Below are 9,612 nucleotides of genomic sequence, written 5' to 3'. Positions count from 1 at the left end.
GGGAGGGAGGGGAAGGAGGACTAAAATATAGAAGTATGTAGTGGGGGGGGGGGGGGGGGGGAGAAAAAGGAAAAAATAAAATCTTTAAAACACCCCCCATGGAGGCGAAGGCAGAGCTGAAGTGCCCCTGGGAACGGTGGTTATAGAAGGGACCTACACAAAGTGCCCAGGATGTTGCTCTCTGTTCTGGCTCTAGCCAAAAGCAAAGTGAAGAAAGTCAACAGGTGTTTGTTGGGGCTGCTGTGCATGAGGCCCTCCTGTGGGGACTTGTGCTCCGGGGAGGGGAACAGGAAACAAACAGATGCGGGGGGTCATTTCCGGCACTGCTGTCAAGAAAAGTCACATGAATTGTGTGATAGTAAGTGAGTGGGGACTGCCGCCCTAGCCAGGGAGGTCAGGGGCTGCCTTGCTCGGAGGGTGAGGAGGGAGCTGAGCCCTAAGTGTTGAGAAGGCTGGAGGCCCACAGCCCAGCGTGGTGTTCAGGAGCGTGTGTGTGGATAGATGTCTGATGGAGGCCTGGCTCACAGCCCATCCCACCCCTGGGTCAGCTGGGGGTCAGCCTGGCTGCTCCAGACCCAGGTCCTCAGGGCAGGGTGCAGGGGAGGCTGTCTGGGGCCAGGGAGCCCCTCACCTGGTCACAGAGAGCTCCCCCCCGGTGACTTGAGGGCATGCAAGCAGCTGCAGCACAAGGAGACCCTTACCCATGGGCCAAAGTACAGGCTCCAGCCCTGGGGCCGAGGATCGCTCCACGCCCCTGCATTGACCATTACCCTCGACGGGGCTGCGAGGCTGCCCACAATACTGCTTGGAGGCAGGAGCATGTTGTGCCTTCCCATGTCGTTTCAGAAAGGAGGAGCCGTCTTGCCACGCCCCCCCAAACCCTACAGGATGTGGCCCCTGCCCTTCTTCTCCCTGCTCCAGCCACATCGGTGACCTGCAGTTCCCTGAACAGGCAGAGTTCTTTCCTGCCTCTGGGAGTTCACTCATGCTGTTCCCTCTTTGGGAAGACTTTCCTCCTTCTTTTTACAAAGCTCGCTCCTTCGCCCCCTTTGGGCTCAGCTTACAGGGTACCGTGTCAGAGTGGTCCTCAGCAGGTGGCCTCAGCCCTACTAGTCTCCTTTGTCTCGCCCTGCTTGTTTGTTGTCTTCATACTTTGTGATTATACATTTATTTGTTTGTATACTGTGTACTATGTCTCTTCCTAGTTGAGACATGAGCTTTGGAAACTCAAGGCGGGTATCTGTCTTGGTCACTGCTGAGTTCCAGCCTACGCCATCTGGCACAGGGTAAGTAGCCAATAGATATTTGTTGAATGTATGAATGAGTGAACAATTGATGTGGTCAGAGATGCAGAAAACCATCTTCCTGGCAAAAGGGCAGTCGTCAGAATGGAGAAGATGACTGGGGCCAAGGAGAGAGGAAGGAAGGACCACCTTGATTTCCTGGGCAAAAGCATTAGTACAGGCTGGAGGTGAGTCCCAGGACACAGGAGATGAGCATCCAGGGAACTGAAAAGACATTTCAAAGGCAGTGTGAATAGTGGCAGAAAGAATAAGAGTGTAATGAAACCAGAGTTCCTATGTTTTAATCCCAGCTCCATTACCAGCTGTGTGATACTAGGCAATTTTCTTAACCTCTCTGTGCCTGAGTTTCTGCATCTGTCAAGCGGCATCAATGCCTTCGTGTTGCGCGGACCTTAAAGAGTTATGTCGATTCAAGGACTGACCCCTTTGGTGGGCTGACGGTCAGTAATGGAGCGGGAATTATAACATAGATGCACTCGATGGGCTTCAGGACCGCTCTGCTCTGACCCAGCTCTGCCTCTCCACCAAGGCAGGGGAGGTTTTCGAGGCGATGAGCTTTTGAATTCTCAGCTTTCCACAAAAATGCCCTCCACGGCGGAGCCCCTGCTTTCAAGCAGACAATTTCTTTGTTACTCAGCTGCTGGTGGGTGGGTGGGTGGCGCCACGGGCTGCTCATTTCCTGAATGAACAGCTGTGCCCTCTCCCCGTTGTCAAGAATAATCATAACTCTCCTTCAAACCTCGGCCCAGCCTCCTTCATTCACTGCTCTCTGGCTGCCTGGCAGCCCAGCACATGTTTGCAGGCCAGCGGGAGGGGCCTCAGGGAAAGGAGGCTGGATGTGAAGCGGGGGGTGGGCCCTCGGCTCTGGCCTTGGCCTTGTCCACAGCAGACCAGGCCCTGCCTCCTGGCCTCCAGTCTCACACTGTACCTCCCACTTCCCTCACCCCCTGTGGCCACATCAACCTCCTTCCTTTTCCTCTGGGACACCAAGCTCACACGCACCCCAGGGCCTTCCGGCCAACTGTCCCCTCTTCCCACATTGTCAAAATTCTGGCAGGACTGGTTCCGTCTTGTCACTCAGGGCTCAACGTAAACAGCATCATGTCAGAGAAGTGCTCCCTGGACACTCCCCTCTGCTGGCCCATCGCCGGTGATCCCTCACTCCGCCAGCCCACAGCCCGAAGCCGGTGCTCTCCTAGCTCTGGAGCCACAGGCAGAGGAGCTGATCTCGGCATCGACGTGCCAGCCCAAGTCCTGGCACTGATGCCGATTGGTCAGGCCTCCGCCAGGGGTCCTGTGGACCCAGAGATGGGAGAGGGCTTCCCCAGGTGAAAGCAGGGAGGCAGTTCCCAGCAGAGAGGACAGTGGGTGGTGGGCAGGGCAAATCCAGGCGTCTACCACGGCCCCAGCCCTTCTACCGGGGTGTAAAGATCACGAGTCCGTAGCCCGGGCCTCAGGCCCCCGCTCCATCACTCGGTCACTTCCGAGCCAGGTGACCCGGCGAAGCCCCACCATCTCTCCCAGCCTATTTCCTCATCCAGGTAAACCTCGCAGAGTTGTGATAAGAAGCAGGTGAGATGATGCCTGTGAGGGCACTTTGAAAGCTATTATCATCTTCGGAAGAGAGGAAGGCAAGAAGGAAGAGGAGGATTTAGAGTGGGGAGCTTCCTCTGGGCAGGGTCTTCAGACCAGGTGGAATAGAATCAGAACTCCGGGCCTCAGGCGACAATGGGCAACATGTATCACCACTGCTCTTTCAGAATCAGATACCCAGACTGTTTGAGCCTGATTGTTCTAGAAGGTTCTGGAAGGTCAGGGATATGTGGTAGCATTGGATGGCCCTGGTTCAAATACCTCTCTAACCAGGTATTGAACGCAGGCAAGTCGCTCCCCCTGCCTGAGCCTCTATGTCCTCACCAGCAAAAAAGGGATGATAGTAATAAATTATTGGACTATTGTGAGCTTTAAGTGAGGGCAAAGCGTGTTGCCTGACAAGCAGGAAGCCCTCAATGCATCTTACTAGCTATTTTTATTAGTTATTTGTATTTTTCTGAATTATTTCCCTTTTAACTCCCCCCCTCCTTTTTATTTCAATAAGACTTCTTTTGAAGATGCCAGCCTGCCTCAGCAGTACTAGGGGTGCCTGAGCTTCTTTCCAAGCCGCGGCCGAGGAGAAGGGACGGGGAGAAGGAAGAGAAACCCCTTTGTGGAAGCCGTCTCTGCCGACCCGGGGCTTATGCACCGATTACACGGGAACCCCCAACAGCCTTCTCTTCCTTACTTTGCGGAGGAGGTTGTGGAGGACCAGAATCTTCAGAGACTTGCCCAAGGGCACACAGCGTGGAAGTGCTGGAGCTGAGATTCTGATGTGGAAAGCAGGCCCTCTCCAGGAGTGGAGGCTGTCCAGCCCGGAGAGCTTCCCAGGCTGTGGGTGTGTGTGTGTGTCTGTGTGTGTGTGTATGAAACAAGCTTACTACTCCCTTTAGGTCCTCTTCAAGTTGTTTCAATAGAAATATCTCAAGGGCCTAGTGTGGGCCAGACGGAGAAAGAGGTGAGCTCCTTGACTTGCCACGGTCATTCACTCACAGTGATCTCAGAGCCAAGTGAAGGACGGATCTGAGTGCCCTGTCAGTGCTAAAGGAGGACAGGGGACACTCTGAGGGTCCAGAGGGGAGTGGAAGGCCTGAGAGTCCCTGGGGACCTGGCTCCCCCCACCCCTATCCAGAGTGCCCTCAGGGAGGGCTCCTCTCTTCTGTGGCCTCCATTCTCCCAGACTGGCCCCCCGCCCCCACCCCAGTGCACACTCACACACACTCACCACCCCACTTGCTCTCTAATTGCCAGGAATGCCGCGCTGCCCTCAGCCCTTCCTCCCCTGCATTCCTCAGCAGCGACTCCCACCTGGCAGGGCAAATTATACCCTGGCCTGGCAATAAAAGCCACTTTCCAAAAAAAGAAGCTTTAGGGCCCTGAGAGACGCAGCTAACTCTCTCACCCAGCCTGTGCCTGACTCAGGAGGGGGTGTCTGGGCCAGAGGCGACAGGGCCCCATGTCCCTTTAAGTAGGGAGTACAAATTCCCATCCCAGTCCCTCCCTCCTGCTCTTCCTGACGTCAGGAGGAAGGCGTGTGTGAGTGAGTGAGGGGCCTGAGGTGCCGCATGCTCACACACACACATACACACACAGAGTCATACACACAGCACGTCTCCCAGACCCGTCCCCTGCTCGCCAGCTCCCAGCTCCAGAGAGAGGCGGGGTGCTGAAGCCGGCTGCAGGAGGCAGTGCCCGACCGCCGCTGCCAGGGAGAGGTAAGGGGCTCGATGGGGGCAGAGGGCACATGGGCTCTGGAAACTGGCTTTGGCAGGAGCGAAGCAGGGAGGTGTGACATTGTTGGGGGGGGGAGGGCTGGGAAGGTGGGCACCTCCCGGGGGCTGGCCCAGCCCAGTTCAGTTTACAGAGGGGATGTAGAAGGATATGCAGATGAGCCCCCGGCCCTCCGGCCCTCCCTCCGCCTCCCGGCCCCCCAGGGAAGCTGAGGCTGTGTGGCTCCTGTGAAGAGCGTGTGTCTGCGAGTGTCTGGGACTTATGTCTGGCTCAAGAGACAGAGAACAGCAGACACCTGCCAAGCCGCAGCCTCCTGTCTGGGAACCAGGGGGACAGAAATGACTGGAGAAATAATCATGCTCCGACCAGATGCCAAAAGGAGAGCGGGGCAGGCGCATATGGGTCTTCTCCCCGGGAATTTGGGGCTGGGCAGGGACCTCCGGGGAGGGCAGACAGTGGGGCCTGGAGCAGCTGACTTACCCTGACTTTGTTTCTTCCCCAAGGTGATGGGATAATTGTGTTAATTGGCTTGAAGAGGTGGCTCCATGTTATTATTTTCACCACAGAGTCACCCCCACCCAGAGCTCTTGCCTCTCCCGAGGCCACCCCTCTCCCCTGCCGGGCTCTCTCTGACCTCCACCCTTGCAGGGCACAGCCTGGAGAGAGGGGTGATAAGCGAGAGCTGCTGGACTCTGGCGGGCAGCCTTGGCCAGCGCCAAGTCCCTGAGTGGCCTGACCCCGGCACAAGGAGTCCAGGCGGAGATAGGGGGCGATGCTGGCAGCCGCAAGGGAGACAGCAGGTTCCTGCCAAGCTGCCAGCCTGCAGACACTTCCCAGGGAGAGGGGAGGGGGACGCAGAGCGAGAACAATAATAAATACAGAGTGTGAACTACTGCATCCGCTGGGGCTGGGGGAGGGGAGGAGGAAGCGCGCCCGGATGGGGGGTGGGCAACCTCTCTGAAAGCCTGGCCCTGTGCCCGCCTGGCTGTGCTCCAGGAGAGGCCTCTCCCTGGGAAGGGGCTGTCTCCAGCCCCCTGGGGGATGGGGAGCCAGTTTCCCAAATGTGACTCTGTCCCAGAGGCTTCTGGGTCCTCAAATTCTGGATGTTTCCTCCTTCCAGCCTCCCCCAACCTCCCCGAACCATTTCCTTGAAGGGCTTTTCCAAAAACATCTATTTCCCATATCGGCCCCACCCCTCTGGATCCAAAAATAAGGGACAGGTGTAAGCAGGAACTGGCCGCACAGGGGCCTGGAGAGGCCGGGGGACAGTCTCGGCCACAGAGGCTTCTCCAGGCCTGGAGAAAGACGGATGGACAGTGTTCACAGATGCCCACTGGCCGTGGAGGGGAGATCCCTAGGGGGAACTGGGGGGCGTCCCACACAGCTGGCTGGTGGGGAGGGGACACCTGCAGGCTGGTCTGGAGGCAGGTCCCCCAGAGTGACACCAGCAGAGGGCGCTCAGGGCCTGGCTGAAGTGGTCACGTCCACTGGTCACAACCAGCAGGCCAGGACCCAGAGTCTGGTGGGAAGGGCGCTGGGGGCAGTTTGGACCTTTGACTATGCAGAGAAAGCAAGATAGGGTGCAAAAAGCAGTGTTGGGGGGGCTCTTCCCTTGCCCCAAAGTCAGTGAAGTGTTGGTCAGCAGGATGGGTGGCAGGGCACTCTGGAAAGCTCAGGGACTTTGGGGTCATGCTGACTTGAGTTCCAGCTCAGCCACTCTAGATGTGACTTTGACCGGTCGGTTCCTCTCTCTAGGGAGACTGAGTGAGAAAGTGACCTGCCCAGGGTCACGCAGCCTGGCGAAGCTGGCATGTGAGCATGGCTCTCGTGGTGCCCATCCTGCCCATCTAATGCCACAGCTGATGCCCATCCCCACCCCTACTGATGCCAGAGACCTAAATCACAGCAGACCCCAGGGCAGCGCGGGCATGTGACAAGGAGGAGTGTGAAAGGGTCTCGATTAAACTCAAGTATTAGCTGGGGCAGCCCTTCCCCATGCGCAGACACGCGGACACACACGCACACACGCACACGCGCACACACACACACACGCACACGCTGTGGGAGGGGAAAGAACTAGGTTTAATTAGGTCACCTCCAGCTGCTGGGGCCGCTTTGGCGCTGATGTATTTTGAGGAGTGTCTGGGAGGCTGGGGGAGGGGCGGGCAGAGCCAGCCTCTGTCTGGTGGTCCTGAGGCTGCTTCCTCACCCTCCTAGGCCCATGGACAAGACCCTCATGTTCGGAAAACCCTTCCACCGTCGTCCTGTGTTCCCTGTCCTTCCCACTTTCAAGCCACCATGTCCTTTCCTCCCCCATACGCTCCTCCACGATGGCGGCTCGGGGCTGGGACGTTTTTATTGGGGAGCTGTTTCTAAGTTTGTCAGAGGTGGCAAGTGACTCATCCAAGGTCATGGTCTGAGTCAGCACAAAGCCAGGAATAGCACCTGCGCCCTGACTCCCAGTTCTCCTGAGACCCCGCTCTTCCCTCTCGGGGGGAGCAGGGGCAGGAGCTCTCAGGGACTGGCTGGCCCTCCCTCCCCGCCTCCTGCCAGAGGCCTTTCTGCACCCTTCAATGTCTCCAGGGCTGCCCTGACCGGCTGTGAGGCCCCAGCAGCCTCTTCACCTCTCTGAGCTTCAGTTTACTCTTCTGAAGAATGGGGATCATAATGGTGATTGTCACGAAGGGATGTGTGAGGACGAGATGGGGAAATGGGGCAAAGGTCTGGGCACCCCACTTGGCACATGGTTAATAATCGACAGACGGCAGCCATGACTCTTGTCATATCAGGACTTCCCACACTGTTCCACTTGTCCGTCTGTTCCTCCCACTGGGCTGCGGGCCTTCTAAGGGCAGGGCTGTCTCCTCTCGTGGGTGTTGTCCCGGTGCCTGAGACTCAAGTTTCTGTCAGTTATGTGTATGTGTTTGACAAGCTCAGAGGACAGTTGGACTGACCATCATTAGTCATCTGGAGCAGTGATGATTTGTGTAGCCCAGGAGAAAAGTGAGGCCCAGAGAAGGGTGGATGCTTGCCCCAGGTCACACAGCACTGGAGGGTAGAGCCAGTTTGCTTTCCCTCATCTGCTCAGAATGAGAGGGGTTCACGTGGTCAGGAGAGACTCTGACGACTATTTCCTGCCCCATTCTTTTTTGGGGAGCTGAGAATTGGAGGCGCCCCAGCCGCAGGGCCATGGTCATCCGTTGATGGGGTTGAGTCACCGTGTCCACAGCCCCAAAGCCTCTCCAACGGCCTCAGGGTTATCTGGGAACAGCCCTGATGTGTTTACCTCCCCTGGTCCTTTTGTCTACAGAATCACGGGTCAGCTGGGGCTTGGCCTTCATGCAGGGAAATGAAGACGAGCTTGGCTGGGAGGGTCAGAGCCAAAACAGGTGGACAGTGACAGCTGTGCCCACTCCCAGCTCCTCGACTCCTCCCACCCTGGACACGGTGCGACGATTAGCCCTATCTGACAGATGAGGAAACTGAGGCGCAGAAAGGGAGGGTCACTCAGCTGGGACACCACAGAGCCAGGATTCAAACCCAGCTGTCTGGGTCCCAAGCTGTCCTCTCATCCTCCAACGGCTAGTTCCGAAGGGCATTATCCTGGGCAGGAGAAGCCCCCAGACGGGCACGCCGGATCCCTGGGGGGCAGGGCTTGAGCTCTGTTTGAGTTAAAACAGATGTTCTACAAACGCATCTGTTTCTCTGCTCCCGGAGGAGTTGATTTTCCCCCTTAGTTTCTCAGGGAAAGTTCTTTTGGGAAAAATCCAGCCTCATCTTGGCTGAACTAGGAACAGAATTTATCCTCACAGGAAGAGCACTGTTGACCTTCAGACAACTCTGGGCTCTGTCACTTATCTGCTGTGTGACCTTGGGCAAGTCACTTAACCTCTCTGGGCCTCAGTTTCCTCATCTGTAAAATGACAACTGTTGTAATTTCAACCTTTCAGGACAACTGGGAGGTTGAAAAATGGAAAATAGTCTCTGTGAAGACTCTCGCACTGTATATGATAAAAGCACTCATGATAAAAGCACTATCTTCACTCGCCCCTTTCTGCAGCAACTTTGTCGAGGAAGGGTCTGAACTGGAGGCCTGCTCTGCGTCCCCTTGTTCCCTTCTCCCTGGTCTCCCAGGCTGCTGGTATTGTGCTGCTCCTTCAAGTCCAGGCCCCTGGCAGGGCCCAGAGAGGGGAAGACTCTGCCCAAGGTCACGAGGAAGTCAAGAGCAATGCAGGGCTTGAACCCTGACTTCCTGACTTGAACCTTGGCTCCTGGCTTCCCACTGCAGGGCTGCAGAGTCAGATTGCCCTGGTTCCAGTCTGGCTCAGATATTAAGTGCTGTGTGGCCTCGAGTGAGCGACTTAGCCTCTCTGACCCTCAGTTTCTTTGTCAACAAATTGGGATAATAACAGCACCAGGCTTAAAGGGCTGTTTCAGGGATTAAATAAAAGGAGAAGCTATGGAGCTATGAGGATGAGGCAGGGAGCAAATGGGTGTGCAAGTCCTTGGGGAAGCAGGGACGAGGAGAGTGAAGGCGGGCTTGGCTCAGCTCAGCTGGGTCTCTCCTTCCCTCCTTCCCTCCTCCCCTCATGCCCCGCTGAGCTGCCCTGTCTGGGAGGAGCAATCTCTGCCCCAGCCCTACCCAGTGTCCCACATTCCACCCATTTCATCTGCACAGGAGTCTGGGGGATTCTGTCATCCTCAGTTTCCAGAAGACGAAGGAGGCGGGGCAGGACCCCAGCACAGCCGGCCGGTGGGGGCTGCTCTCTGCCCCTCTTGCCCTGAGTGCTGCCCTAGGCAGACTCCCCGCCTTCTCCCCAGGGCCCCCTGCTCCCGGGGGCAGGGCTGATGCGATGCAGGGCAGCCTTAGCGAGTCCTGTGGGGCTCGAGGGAATGAACGCCTGTGGTCGTTGCTGTTATTCCGCCCCCCTCCCCTCTGCTGCCTGGCCCATTTCGGGGAGGGAAGAGGGCTGCCCCCCACTGA

At 57.1% G+C, this 9,612-nt stretch overlaps 1 protein-coding gene across 1 annotated transcript in view; it reads left to right on the top strand.

Moving 5' to 3' along the window:
- Positions 1-4,409: 4,409 nt before the first annotated feature.
- The window catches only part of CSDC2 (cold shock domain containing C2), a 15,832-nt gene continuing 10,629 nt past the window's right edge, over positions 4,410-9,612 (top strand). The window contains exon 1 of the mRNA XM_046646336.1: positions 4,410-4,612. The gene's annotated coding sequence lies outside the window, so the exon portion shown is untranslated. The remainder of the gene's footprint in view (positions 4,613-9,612) is intronic.

This window comes from Equus quagga, chromosome 19 (assembly GCF_021613505.1).
Source record: "Equus quagga isolate Etosha38 chromosome 19, UCLA_HA_Equagga_1.0, whole genome shotgun sequence".
Classification (NCBI taxonomy): Eukaryota; Metazoa; Chordata; class Mammalia; order Perissodactyla; family Equidae; genus Equus; species Equus quagga.
This window is presented reverse-complemented; position numbering and strand designations above follow the sequence as displayed.